Consider the following 15,446-nt stretch of genomic DNA (forward strand, 5'->3'; position numbering starts at 1 on the left):
AACATTGATAGAGCGATAGAGCTGGAGGCCATTATCCTAAGGAAAATATATCAGGAACAGAATACCAAATATAGCATGTTCTCACTTATAAGTGGGAGCTAAAATATTGAGTATACATCAACACACACAAGGGAATAAAAGACAGGGGGACCTACTAGAGGATGGAGAGTGGAGGAAGGTGAGGATTGAAAAACTACCTTCTATATACTATGCTTATTACCTGGGTGATGAAATAACCTGTACACTAAACCACTGTGACTTGCAATTTACCTGTATAACAAAGCTGCACATATACCCCTGAAACTGAAAGTTTAAGGAAAAAAGACTACAATATTAGCTTTTGCCTGCAAATTACCAGTCTACCAGCATGCCTTTCAGATTTGAGACTTGCCAACTCCCAAAATTACATAGGTGAATTCTTTGAAATAAATTGTACATATTTATATATATTCTGTTTCCTTAGAAAACCCTGACTGATGCCAATTTTGGTACCAGGAAGTGGGGAGATGCTTTAACAAATAATAAAAATTTAAAAATGGCTTTGGAATTATGTAATGAACAGAAGCTAAGTATTTCTGAGACACAAAATAGAAAATAGCTAGATTTCTGAGATTATCGGTATAAATATAGATTGTTAAAGGCAATTGTGATGAGAGCTCAAATAATAACTGTACAGAATGCTTCCATTATTATAAAAATACATGTATTGTCACGAATAAGGAATTGCTAAGAAACATGAATGTTACATGTGCTTCTGGTGAAAGCTCACATGGAAATGAGGCACACAGAATTGGATGATGAAAGGAAGGAGATCCTTATCATGAAGTGGCAGGAAACTTGCCTCAACTGTGTTCTACCATTGGATGAAAAGTAGATCCTGTCAGTAATAAACAAGAGTATTGAGCTGGGGAGATTTTCTGCAAATTGTGGAAGGTATGACCTTATTTCCTCCTTATAGTAAAATGAAAAAAAAAAAAGAGAGAGAGAGAGAGAAAGAAAAAGAAAGAAAGACAGAAGAAAGAAGCAAGCAAGAAAGAAAAAGACAGAAAAGAAAGAAAGAGAGAAGAGAAAGAAAGAAAGAGAGAGAGAGAAAGAAAGAGAAAGAAAGAAAGAAAGAAAGAAAGAAAGAAAGAAAGAAAGAAAGAAAGAAAGAAAGAAAGAAAGAAAGAAAGAAAAGAAAAGAAAAGAAGAAACAGATAAAGGTCATTTTAATAAAAAAAGAACTAAAACTTGATAATTTGGAAAATTCTCAACTTCTCTAGATAGCCAAGATGAGCAAGCATGTGGTTAAAAGAATGCCAGGGGTCTAGCTAGACAACTTTTGCTAAAATGATTATGTGTGTGACTCATGGATTCGATCAACTATCTCAGCAGCAGCCAAGAATAAAGATGAATTATCCAAAAAAGATCTTTGGAGGAGCCTCTTGTCTGATGGTTTGGACCCCCATGAATTGCACAGGCTACCAATAAGGTTTTTGAAAATGTTGTGTTGGCAGAAACATTGCTAGCCTGGAATTAAAGAGATTATGATATTTTACATCTGAATTATAAACTTCATTCAGTGAAATTTGATCCTGTATTACTTTATTTTTTTTCCAGTGTCTCTACTACTGCTTTTAGCTACTGTGAGGTTTCTTTCTGTTCTCTACTTAGGAATGCTTATTATCTATAGATAAATTTTTCTAGATGATTCTTTTATATTATTACAATTTGCCCCTTTCTGTCTTCTAACAATTTACTTTGGCAAAGCTGGAATTTATATATCACTAATATTCTCAATATTCTATGCATAATTATTTATTGTTATTTTTATGATTAACTGTATGATTCTTTTTAACCTGATACTAATCCCATTTCATTGAGTCTATGTTGTCAATAGCTTCAATTTGAGGTAGATTTCAAGTGTTCTGTTAAGTGTTTATAAAATCACCTGTCCCCTCATTTTACTCCCAGAGAGATGGGCTGGGGTATTTGTTCCTGACTTTGTTGGGGAGGATGTAGCTGAGAATGGATATTAGATAAGTGTGTTTTCTATCCTCTTAGCATTAGTTTATTTTAGAAACTATCTCATTATTTGATATTTTGCTGAATATTTTACTGGTTTTCAGTGTTTCTTCCTATAGTTTTTAAGGAACTTAGAGTGTGTTTTCAGTAACCTTCACAACTCTAATTCATCTAGAGTTCCCAGTAAAATTGTGACAGTGCCCATATTACTTTTTACAAAAGCAATGAAAAAGAGCTGAAATGCCTCCTGACCATTTTCCAAACTGATTTATCTAAAAGCCACACAAATGAACACATTTCCCAGAGAAATCAAGTTTCTTATAAGAGATATCTGGCACTGACATATTATTCAATAAAACTAAGTACTTCCTAAGGCAACCGATCTAGAGCATTTCTCAAGAGGAGTACATTACCAGCTGCTGAAAGAATCCTCCCCAAAGTAAACAAGTTCACAAAATCAAGAATAGCAATGAAAACATATCTGTTGGTGCTTTGTTTTAAAGTCAGGATTAAATACAAAAACTTACTGAAAGTATTGCAAGCATGTCTTTATGTTTTCAGGTGCATATTATATTGTGCCTTAGTTTCAATTTTCTGTTACTTATTTAGAAATATAAATATTATAGTTTTCATATTTATTTTTAAACTTTTTTCAATTGAAAATATATTTAACATGATTATATATTTTAGTGTCAAATATTAAGAATCTAATTTTAAATAGGTAAATATTCTTTTGAATATTTTAAAATATTATTTATTAGAACACAGAGCTGCTTTTTATTTATACCGTTAAAAATATGGAGTGTATTGCACTTTATTAATTGAGAAGAAACTGCAACAATAATTACAAAACAATGTATTAAATTTAATTGGGAACAAAAGTATGCACATGTGTAATATAAATAGAGAATGGAAGCAAATAGAAAGTACAAAAATTGCTTGTAAAGTGTCTTAGTTTGGGATGCTATAGCAAATTACTATAGAATGAGTAGCTTATAAACAATATTAATTGATTTCTCATAGTTCTGGAGGCTAGAAGCCAAAGATCATGGTGCTAGCATAGTCAGGTTCTGTTGAGAACCCTCTTTCAGTTTACAGACTGCTGTCCTTTCATTGTATTCTCACAGGGTGGAAAGAGAGTGAGAAAGCTTTCTGGGGTCTCTTTTATAAAGGCACTAATCCCATTCATGAAGACCCCACCCTCATGACCTAAATTTACCTATGTAAGGTTCTATCTTTCAACACCATAAAACTTGGGGTAAGAATACAACATATGAGTTTTGCAGGGAAACAAACATTCAATCGATAACGCAGAAGTTAACAAAAATCTGGTGAGTGTTATTTGACTGTTATTTTGGGGAACAGAATTTTAAGTAAACTAAAAAAAAAAATGCTTTCTACATCCTTTCATTGATAAATAAGATATTTGCTATATTTTCTAGAATATTCATGACACAGAGTATTCTACCAAGAATCTATAATTGCATACAATAAGAATTTGTGTATTTTTGTTTCTCATCTTTAGTATGAAATTAGTAACATTTGATTTTCGTGGATATGTGCTTTTTATATAAAACATAATATTGAGGACTCTTCATATTATCAAGACATTTCTGTCTAGATTCTAGAACTAAAGAAAAAGAGAGATATCATAAATAATCAGTTTTCCTGGACACTGTTAAAGAAGCATTTGAAACAGTTGTACCACTTCAAAACATTGTCCTAACAATTCCCTTCCCTCCCAGACAAACACAGACCCTTAGTCTACATAAGAAGAGTGAGAAAAAAATCCTCTGGGTCAAAAGTTATCAACATAACCTAAGTGAAATGGAGAAATTCCAAGAAAATTACTTAGGGCAGTTGAGGTTTAGGTTGCTTCATGTTGGGCGAGGCAAGCATGTGCCCAGACAATGGACCTGTGATAGTTGCCTATGCAGATATGAGAGGGCAGGAGTCAGGACAGACATGATTAGGTTCTTGGTATTTCTTTTCTGTCTTATTTAAAGTTAACCTGTTCTTTCTTTCCTCACTCCATTGAGATTTAAATTTACAATGTGATGGTCACTTCTAAATTAATGAAAAAGATGTATAAATAACCATGATTAAAGGACTGGAGGAGGATCCTTTTGTAGTTCATAAGTGTGATGATTAGGTTTTCACATTTGTGTGTGAGATGTATCTCCCTCAAACATTTTATGACATCGGCATATTATCCTTCTGATGTAAAAAGGAAAAAAGTACTAGAGGAAATACACTTGTCTAGTAATATAGAAGTAGACCTGGTCATCTCAAATCATGTAAAAAATAGATATTAATGAATCAACTAAAGTTTATATTGTTTTTTATTTTCTGCTCATATATTTGTCTCATACTTTTTGTCTTCAAAAACATTCTCAGAGACAAGGACATTTAGAGATGATCCCAGAATTGTTTGTATAGAAATAGAAAGTGAGAATCTCATTATCAAGAGGATTTGCCAACCGGTTGTTATGGAACTCTTACTAATATAAGACTTACACTTTATAACAAGCTAAGATATTTCCTACTACAAAATATATTTTCAAACAATAACTTCCTAGCTTTCTGGCCCCTTTGACATGAAAGGAGTCAAAAGAAAAAAAGTTTCTTGTTACATCCTATTTTCTATTCTTTTATTTTGTTTCATTTTTTCCTGAGTGCACACTGGGCATGAGGCCTTTCTCACCTTTTAAGATTAAATAAATTGAAAAAATTTCTTTTCTGAACAATGAGTTGAAATAAGAAACTAATTTTTCACTCTAACATGTAAATCTTCATCTTTTATGTTTAAAATTTATTCTCTCAATTATGGAAATGTGTATCATAATATCTGCATGCATTTAATGAGATGCAGAGAAAGAAATAATTTTCTTTGAATTGTGTCTCATATGCTTTGATGTCAGCAAGAAGTCTTGTGCTCTTTTCCACATTTTTACTTTGCCATTTATACAACTCACAACTGTAGTTCACAATTACAATAACAGGATAAATAGCATGATTCTTGCTGTGGTCAATGTTACTGAAATGTTTTTCAATCACTTATTAAATATGAGGAAAAGCTTTGTCTTTTTCTACATTTATTTAACCTTCAATATGCTATAAAAACCCCAACAGATGATAGATATTAACTTCTATCAATAGGAATTCTTCACATGGAAATAAGTGGCTAATCAGAACAACAATCTGTATGTATTACTGCCATCACAAGTGAAATTGTATATATTTTAGTTGACAATTTTGACCTACTGGATTCTAAGATTAAAAGTGAAATGAGGTCAAAAATACACTGTGCTAAAGAGCACCATATATAGAACATTATCTCCAGTCCTTCATTTTACAAATAATAAAAAAGAGGCTCAGAAATTTTAAGGTTTTGTTTATAGTAAGAAAGTTAGTGCCTCACAGAGCTCTAGGCTAGACTTCATTCACCTGCATGTTTGCCTAGTGGTTTTTCATTTTCCATGCTCTCTCAAGTATACAGAGATCAAAGCTAAATAGAGAAGCCAAAAGGACTGTAAATGACAGTGTCTCATAAATTGTGTTTATATTTCAGAAAGAAGAGGTAAGTTAAAATGTAGATGCAAACATTATCACAAAGCTATATTTTCTCTAACTTTACAGAATAACAAAATCACTGAATGAGAACTTCCTCAACTTTATTTTCAATCTGCAAACACATCTACACTACCATCTTTTATTTTCTTGTTTCTTTTGGTTGCAACAGAATAGTTTCTTAGACCTGTTGAAAGCAATGGTCTCCACTTATGCTTCTGTGTCTCATCCACAAGACAAGAGTCTTCTCTGAACCCTCACTCTCTTTTCTGTACACTATTCATCTTTCCCTCTCTGGAAAATCACTCCTATGGTTCTTTAAATACATTTGAGCCTCTTCCACCATAAAGGAAGTCTTTGAACACCCTACTGTTCTCAACTACTCCATTAACTAGCTAGCTCTGCTTCTTCACAGTCATCATGAAAGAATAGCATGTATTTGCTCTCTGTATGTCTTCACCACTCATTAACACTTAAACTATTAGAATGTGATTTACAGCACTAAACTCAAATTGCTCAGAAAGCATCAGTGGCTTCTTCATTATTATAATCAATAAACTTTTCTCAGTGGTACCCTTCCTTGATTGTGCTAGCATCTAATAATTTTTATCATTTCTTCCTCAAACTTTCTTCTTCACTGGCATAACTCATTCTGTAATTCTAGTTGCCAAATTCACTTTTTTGGTTTCTTCTTTTTTAATGTCTTTTTTTTGGGGGGGGGGCTCCACTTCTTGAACATGTGTGTTAAATATTGTTCACAGTTCTTTCCAAGGACTATTTTCATTTTACATTTCCTAGATGCAGTCATTCATTACCATAGTGACTTCAATAATCATTTGATGACTTCAAATCAAACAGCTATAACATTAGTGCTGATGTTCAGACCTATACATATAGGAATTGTTTCCCATGTCCAGCTGTTTGTTTTACAAACTACATGAACTATGATTCCAAAAATGAATGCAACTTCCCCTTTTACAAAAATGCTCCTATTATTGAATACCATCTTTCTATCCTCATCATTCACACCAGCTCTTTCCACCACAATTCATATCAATAAATTACAGAGCCTCATTTTTTCAATTCCCATATATATTTTCTAAAAACATAGGCTACCCATTTAATTCCCTAGATTAACTCAACAACTTTCTAAATGATCCCACTCTCTCTAGTCTTACTTCCAACTAATCCACACTTCACAGGGAGATCAGGATGATCTTTTTAAATGCAAATGTAACCATGTAGTTCTGCTCCATAAAATCTTTCCATGACTCACTACTGTGTTTAAGGTAAAAGCCATAGATCATAGTGATAGTTTGTAAGGTTTTGTCTACACTTACGTTTCCAGTTTACCTCTAATCACTGTCTCCTACTACAAAATAGAATTATTTTATATTCTTCAGATCTCTAAATGCTTCACACTTGCTCTCAAGTCTTCTCATTCCTTATGAGTCTTGTTTGGAATACACTGTGACCCTATCTTTCATAGCCTATAGCTCCTATGTGTTACCCTAGCAAACTGTAGTCCCTCTCCTTTAACTAGTAGTGTAACAGAGTATAATTCATGACTTGTCTGTCAACTCTAAAACATACTATTAGCTTCATGATGTCGGGACCATGCTCTTCTCATTGTTCATTACTTAGCCCGATAGTAGCATAGTGCCTGGCAATCATAACAGCTAAGTAAACATTGGTGGCATAAGAAAATATTTTATCTTTTCAGCAGCAATCAGATAATTCAAATCTATATTTGTTTTTCTAATTTAGGTTGTCAAATGTGTTATGGAATATCCTTAGGAAATGAATCTGTATGGTATCTGATAGTCTTAATACTACCATGCATTATTATCCCTCTCATGGGAAGTAGATCTGATTGTTCCTGATATTTTTAATCCCATAGTATGCTGAAGTCTCTGTGTCCAAGCTAAAAAAAAAGATGTGCCTCTCTCATAAGTAGTAAGAATGGTCAGTATCTGAAGGTCATATGTTAACAGTTAATTTTCTTTTCATTTCTTTCTTACTGTTTTTTTTGTTTTTTGTTTTTTTGGTTTTTTTTTTTTGAGACAGGGCCTCACTCTGTCACCCAGTCTGAAATGCAGTGGCATGATCTCGGCTCCCTGCAACCTTTTCTCCCATGCTCAAGTGATCCTCCCACCTCAGTCTCCCATGTAGCTGGGATCCACAGGCACACATCACCATGTCCAGCTAATTTTTCTGTTTTTGGAGAGATGGGGTTTCACCATGTTACCTAGGCTGCTCTCGAACTCCTGCGCTCAGGTGTCCCACCCACCTTGGCCTCCCAAAATGCTGGGATTACAGGTGAGCCACTATGCCTGGCCTCAAGAGTTAATTTTTATATAACTATTATATCACAACAAAAAAGCTGTTTATTCCAAATTTATCTTTGAACATTTTACTTACTCTTTTCACACTAAGTTAAGAAAAAAATTATGTAGTTGGCCTCTGTAAATGTAAATAAGAACATGTGTGTTGATGGGGTAAGTGGAAGTCAACATGTGAGTTTAATTTCCACCCAAAATGAAAACATACAATATGTGACAAATCAACCTCTAAATTAGCTTCCAACTACCCATTCCTAACAGCATTGTCTAGGGTCATCTTATATCAAATAACAGACAAGATCTTCTCTTCTTCATCCCCATCACTGAGTAAATGATCAAATCTGTAGTCCTGACTTGGAAATCTAAGTTTCCCACCACAGGCAAAAGACCAAAGGTTAAATATAATAAATAGAATCTCATGCTCTTGCTGTCTCACTGTATCACTGGGATTTTAAAGAATCAAAATTTATTCTAATTCAGAGAGAAGAGAGACGTCCCCTTCATCATACCCTAGATAACACTAACCTTTTCTTGGAAAGTCTTTTAGTTATGTCATTTTTATACTATGAAAGTCTTTCACAGATTATTAATTCAAGAACAGACAGGGAATGTGAATTTGTGGGGTTTTTTTTTCTTTCACACTAATTATAAAGGTCATTCTCCAAAACAATGTATCTTTTTTCTTTCAGTTTTAACGAAGGAAAGCCCAGAATATTACAAATGCAGTAGTTTAAAAATGTGCAAAGTTACCTCTTTGATATCAAATACCATTCAGCAAATATTTATACAATACTTACTAATTCAAGAAACTGTTTAGATTGTTATGTTGTCAATTTAAGGAAATATTTGTTTTCTACTGTGGGGTTTCTAGTCCAGAGGGAGGATGTGATGTGAAAATCAAATTACAGGATTGCAACTTGAAAAAATATCAAGAAATACAGTAATAATAATTGTTGCTGACATTTGTTGAACTCTTACTAAACATTTTCTGAACGTATATAAAGTTGTGCTGCCAGTTTTTAGTTTAAAATTGTGGCAAGAAATAATTGATATTTATAAAAATAGCAAGTATATTTTCCCACAATTGCTTTGAATTTATAGCCACAGAAATATGCCTAAAGAGGAGAAGTGATTTGCCCAATATTTTAGAGGTTGTGAGTTGGCAAGTCATTATTTTAGCCTTGGAAACTTTCTGTACAACCTCTATTAATCATTTAAATTACTTAACTACTTAATCATTTTAACTTAGTAAATAATTTTTCATCTGATCTTTTTGTTGTTAGTAATTTGGAAGTTTTATATCAATCTCAGAACTTTCTTTACTCTATTATCATTAAGTGTCTTTGACATAGCAATGATATTATTGTATTGCCTTTGTCAACTACCAGCTAACTTTCATCTACGTCTTGTCTTATGAGACAGTAGAAGTATGTCTAATTCATCTTTACATGGCGATCTTAATGTGGCAATGGAAATAAAGGGGCTGCTCAATAAATACCTGGTGGAAAATGAGTTTTATTAGAAATACCTGCTTTAACTTTGTTAAACCCATCCTTCCTTAACCTCTTCTTTCTTACCTAACAACAGATAAAATAAAAATAAGTATATAAATCTAAGTATGAGAATCATTTGATAATTTTTAAGTGAATCTGGGGCTTTGAGAAAAAAAAGAGCCAAGAAAAATATTAAAGAAAAAAATAGACACATTGAGACAAAGGGGTGATATATTTAACATTTTGACTTTTGGAAGGCTTGTTATATTATAGAAGCAAATGAATTGATAAACAGAAACAATATAGTCTAATCAAATTATTATAGAATATTTTCAGTAAACAAGGGGTAGTTTAAGTGCTTCTAAAAAATTACATCAGCACTTTCTGTGTTTGTATGTGTGTTTAAATAATTTTTTTCATTTCATTAAAACAAAATCTAAGAAAAATAAATAACTTATTAGAAAATAAGATATCGTTACATCTGCATTTTCAGACTTGTGGTATATTCAGTTAATTTCTGACCTCTATTTGCCTCTCTACAATGAACATTGATAACAGAAACTACCCTCCTCTAAAGGTAATAAAAAAAACTGATTGCTCTCTCTTTTCTCTTTCTACACATTTATAAACTTTATCTCCTCCTACTATCTTACAGTTGATCGAAATACAAGCTCTGCTTTTTACTTGCCCCTAGACATGTGAGTCAAGTTTAGGAAGATGGGTTATGTCAAAAGGAAAGGGGAGGAGCAAGATGAAGGTAATCTAATAAAATAGTTTCATCCCCTTACCACCACTGAGTCCATTGTGTGTTTTTAAATAATTTCATACAGTTTATGTGTCATCTCTTTATTTTTATTCTCTCTCTTCCCAGACTAGTGTTTGTACAAAAAGGAGCCCTGACTCACCAATGGGCCAGGAGTAATCTGCTTGTTAGACCATGAAACATTCATTTTGCTTTAAAAAGTCTTTTATTATTACATGTACATAAGGGTATTGTCTAATAACTTACCTAACAGGATGTTACTTAATGAAGCAGAAATGTTTTCCTTAGTCCTAGCCACAAAAACTAAAGTGAAGTAGAGAAAGGTAGTTTGGAGCTACACGAACAACTCATCAACTGAATTATATGGAATATTTTAGGTATTTTTTTTTAACTTTTCTCGATGCTACACTAGCTATGCATTTCTAAAAAAGGAAAGAAAAAAGGTGGCTCCATTGAATATCTAAAGGTCTTGAGATGTTATCTTTTAGAAAATGTGAAGCTTTATTCATGTCACTCTTGAAACACTAGAAAAATGTTCTTTTTTCCATATCTCCAGTCATATTTCACACATATTGATCAATTGGGGTATAACTTTAGGTTAATAATAAATAAAATTATAAAAACATAAAAAATAATTTTAAATACATATATTAAAAATGCATCACACTTTTTATTTGTCTCTTAATCTAAATTTAATTAGCTGCAGTGCAGGATATTGAGTCATCAGCATTAATTTTATTGCATCATTTACATGCATTTAGCATTGTTATCTGTATAAAATTATTCTGTATCTTGTTTTTGGAACGTGTATTTTTGGCACATAAATTTCACATCTGGTATAATATCAGCTGGAATAGTTTACTAGGTAAGAAAAGCCTAAGATTATAATTAAAGAATTATAATTTGGTGTGATCGTGGCTTTCAATATATCATTCATATTTATCCATTGTTTTGAAAAGGATAGTTTATGTTTATTAACAAATCAATTAATTTTAAAAGATTATTTTCAAATTTACTTTAGTTCTTGCTATAGAGAATCAAAGGGATATTAGGGACTTGAAATTCCTTTTAGATCTATGCACAGCCTGCACTTTCCATGCAATAAGCACTTGTGAGAATTTTCAACATATGCAAATACTGGGGTTCGGCAATTTGTAGAGTTGCTTCAATTATTCAATTAACCATGCTTCTGAAGCTTTCCAATATGCTCTTCTGGAGAGCTGAGACTTTCAGTCTGAAAAATTAACCACCTGTTTTAACTAAAGTTCAGCAGAGAATGCATACCATTATAATATTAAAGAAACAATAGTAAACGGGGAGGATAAAAGACAGGTTGAATTTTAAAGGACACGTAACTTAGTGTGACAGAAAATGAAATGCAAATTACCTGGTCCTATTCTGACTCACCACCATAAAAAAGAAATTGAAATGTATGTAGTAAAGTGCTTGTCATTTATTTAAAAGACACTTTAGCAAGGGTTCCTTATGAAAGCTGGAATACCCACTAACATAATCAGTAAAAATAACACAAGAAGAAACATCATGTGGAATAAAAGACTAATCAAAATTAAGATGTACACTAATGATTATATGAAATAACTCAGCAGTTGAAAGTTTCATGTTACAAATTTAATACTAGAGCCATAATTAGAAAAGTTGGTGATTGAACATATAAATCTTTTAAAAAAATAATTGGGGATTGAATATATGATGGAAATGCCAGTTTGATTGCAAAAATAATTGGAAGGCAAAAGATGATGTACAGAATTTCAAGTTAAGATGGTAAAGTCCAATGACAGCATATTGTTTTACGGTGAGTAAAAGCAAACAAATAAAGAAAAGCCTAGAAAATCTTCAACAACAACAACAACAAAAATAACAAAGAGGCAAAATTTTATACAATACGTTTCTAAACCTAGCAGTGAAAGAAGTTGCTACTGAGGTCGGCATATAATTCTATCTTCACTTTCCTCTGTGTCTCTCTCAAAAAGTATACATTTTAAAAGTAGGAACACCCTGAAAATTGATGTGAATATATTCATATTTGTATGAAACAGACTGAGGGATAAGATAGCAGCTCAACATGAAAATAAATAAAAATCTCACAGAGCAAGTTTTTCCACCAATTAATTTAATACAGCTCAGCTAATGCCTTCTGGCCAATCATAAATGTAATGAAGGCTAACAAAAAAATAAGACTACCCCTAGCTATAAAGAAAACCTTAGCAACATAAACCAATAAAAGAATAAAAGACAACCTAATAAAAGAAAGTAGAAATTTAGGAATCAAGAAATACACTGAAATTCCCAGTGAGGGTGCCTTTCCCCCAGGCCTCTCTACTGTAGCAGTAAACAAGACAGATAACCAAAACTATATGTCCTAATTTTATGCTCTTCTTTTGAATTTATGAGTGAAAATGACTCCTGATGAAAGAAGATATTTAAAATTCAGAAACAAAATCCAAAGTTGATACCTTCCAGTTTCCAAAATCTAATGGGATTCCCTATAAAAATAAAAGGTAGTTTTAATTCAGCTGGGTAAACCTTATATATGATCCATTTAATTAAATAAGAGCTTGAAGAATATACCCAGGTTTACCAACCAAGATTAGTCACTGCCACCTAAAAATAAATACAACCTAAAAACACAAAATCAATCTTTAAGTTACAGTTCTATAGAGAAGATAAACAGCTCCCACAGTAGTAAGGAGAGAGTCAAATAAAGTCACAGAAAACACAGTACAATTTGATGTAATTTACTTATTTGAAAAACATGGAGGAAGATAAAGAAAAAAATATGGCAACATTAAAAGGGAAATTCTACTTAATAAAAAAAAAGGAGAAAAGAAGCATAGCAAGTACAAGTACACCAAGGACAGTCTCTTCATTAAATGGTGTTGTGAAAACAGGATATCCACATGCGGAAAAATTAAATTACACCATTATTTCATACTATATACAAAAATCAACTAAAATCAACTCAAGATGGATCAAAGACTTAAACGAAAGACCTATGACCATACAAATCCTAGAAGAAAACTTGGGCAATACCATTCACGACGTAGGCATGGGTAAAGATTTCATGTCTGAAACACCAAAAGCAATGGCAACAAAAGCCAAAATTGACAAATGGGATCTAATTAAACTAAAGAGCTTCTGCACAGCAAAAGAAACTATCATCAGAGTGAACAGGCAACCTATAGAATGGAAGAAAATTTTTGCAATCTACTCCTCTGACAAAGGGCTAATATCCAGAATCTAAAAAGAACTTAAACAAATTTACAAGAAAAAAACAAACAACTCCATCAAAAAGTGGGCAAAGGATATGAACAGACACTTCTCAAAAGAAGACATTTATGTGGCCAACAAACATATGAAAAAATTCTCATCAACACTGGTCATCAGAAAAATTCAAATCAAAACCACAATGAGATACTATCTCACACCAGTTAGAATGGCGATGATTAAAAAGTCAGGAAACAACAAATGCTGGAGAGGATGCGGAGAAATAGGAATGCTTTTACACTGTTGGTGGGAGTGTAAACTAGTTCAACCATTGTGGAAGATAGTGTGGTGATTCCTCAATGATCTAGAAATAGAAATACCATTTGACCCAGCAATTTCATCACTGGGTATATACCCAAAGGATTATAAATCATGCTACTATAAAGACACACACATACGTATGTTTATTGTGGCACTATTCACAACAGCAAAGACTTGGAACCCACCCAAATGTCCATCAGTAATAGACTGGATGAAGAAAATGTGGCACATATACTCCATGGAATACTATGCAGCCATAAAAAAGGATGAGTTAATGTCCTTAGCAGGTACATGGATGAAGCTGGAAACCATCATTCTGAGCAAACTATCACAAGAACAGAAAACCAAACACCGCATGTTCTCACTCATAAATGGGATTCGAGCAATCAGAACTAATGGACGCCAGGCAGGGAACATCACACACTGGGGCCTGTTGCGGGGTGAGGGGATAGGGGAGAGATAACATTAGGAGAAATACCTAATCTAGGTGACGGGTTGATGGGTGCAGCAAACCACCATGGCACGTGTATACCTATGTAACAAACCTGCACATTCTGCACATGTATCCCAGAACTTAAACTGTAATAAAAAAAAATTAAAAGAAAATGCATTAGAGACTTCAGTGTAAAACCTGAAACTCTTAAACTATTAAAGGCAAACTTGGGAAACAGCTTCATGACATTCATCGGGGCAATGATTTTTTTTGGATATGACCCCTAAAACATAGGCAACCAAAGAAAAGTAGATAAATATGATTGCATCAAACTAAGCTTCTGCACAGCAAACAACAGAATGAAGAGATAAGCTATGAAATATGAGAAAATATTTACAAACTGTAAATCTGATAAAGGGTTAATATAAAAAATATTTAAGGAACACAAACAATTCCATAGTTAGAAAGTAAATAACCTGATGAAAAAAAAATGGATGAAGGGCCTGAAAAGACATTTTTCAAAAAAGGATATAAAAATAGCCAATAGTTATATGGAAAAATACTCAACATTACTAATCAGCAAGAAAATACAAATGAAAACCACAATGAGATACCAACTCACAAACGTTAGAAGGCTATTATCAAAATGACAATAGATAAGTGTTGGTGAGGATGTGAAGAAAAGAGAACCCTTAGACACTGTTAGTGAAAATGTAAATCAGTACAGCCAATATGGAAAACAGTTTGGAAGTTCTTAAGAAAAACTAAAAATTGAACTACCATATGTTCCACCAGTCCCTTTTCTGGGTATATATGCAAAGGAACTGAATTCAATATGTTGAAAGATATCCACACTCCCATGTTGTTTGTGGATTTATTCTCAATACCCAAGATGTAGAATCAACCATCAGTATATGAATTGTCCACCAATGAATGAATAAAGAAAATTTTATATGCACCTGTATGTAACACATACACACACACACAACAACAACAAAACTATTCAGCCTTTGAAAAGAAGGAAGTCTTGTAATTCGCAAGAACATGGATGAACCTCGAGGACATTAGGTTAAGTGAATTAAGCCAGGCACAGAAAGACAATATCACATGATCTCATTTGTTTGTAGAATCTGAAAAGGTTGAACTTATAGAAGCAGAGAGTAGAATGACAGTTATCAGGGGCTTCGTGGAGGGGAGGGGAGGGGATTGGGGAAGATATTAGTCAAAGAATATAAAATATCAGTTAGATAAGAGGAATATGTTCAGGAGATCTATTGTACAACATAGTGAATATA

The 15,446-nt window shown here is 32.8% G+C and overlaps 1 long non-coding RNA gene and 1 other non-coding gene across 2 annotated transcripts in view; both read left to right on the forward strand.

The window, feature by feature from the left end:
* LOC144334808 (uncharacterized) overlaps window positions 1-15,446 on the forward strand; it is an 816,293-nt gene that overhangs the window by 529,887 nt on the left and 270,960 nt on the right. The window lies entirely within an intron of this gene.
* LOC114672929 (small nucleolar RNA U13) lies at window positions 4,125-4,227 on the forward strand. Its single transcript, XR_003723454.2, has one exon. It is a non-coding gene; the product is annotated as a small nucleolar RNA U13 (small nucleolar RNA).

This window comes from Macaca mulatta, chromosome 15, assembly GCF_049350105.2.
Source record: "Macaca mulatta isolate MMU2019108-1 chromosome 15, T2T-MMU8v2.0, whole genome shotgun sequence".
Lineage (NCBI taxonomy): Eukaryota > Metazoa > Chordata > Mammalia > Primates > Cercopithecidae > Macaca > Macaca mulatta.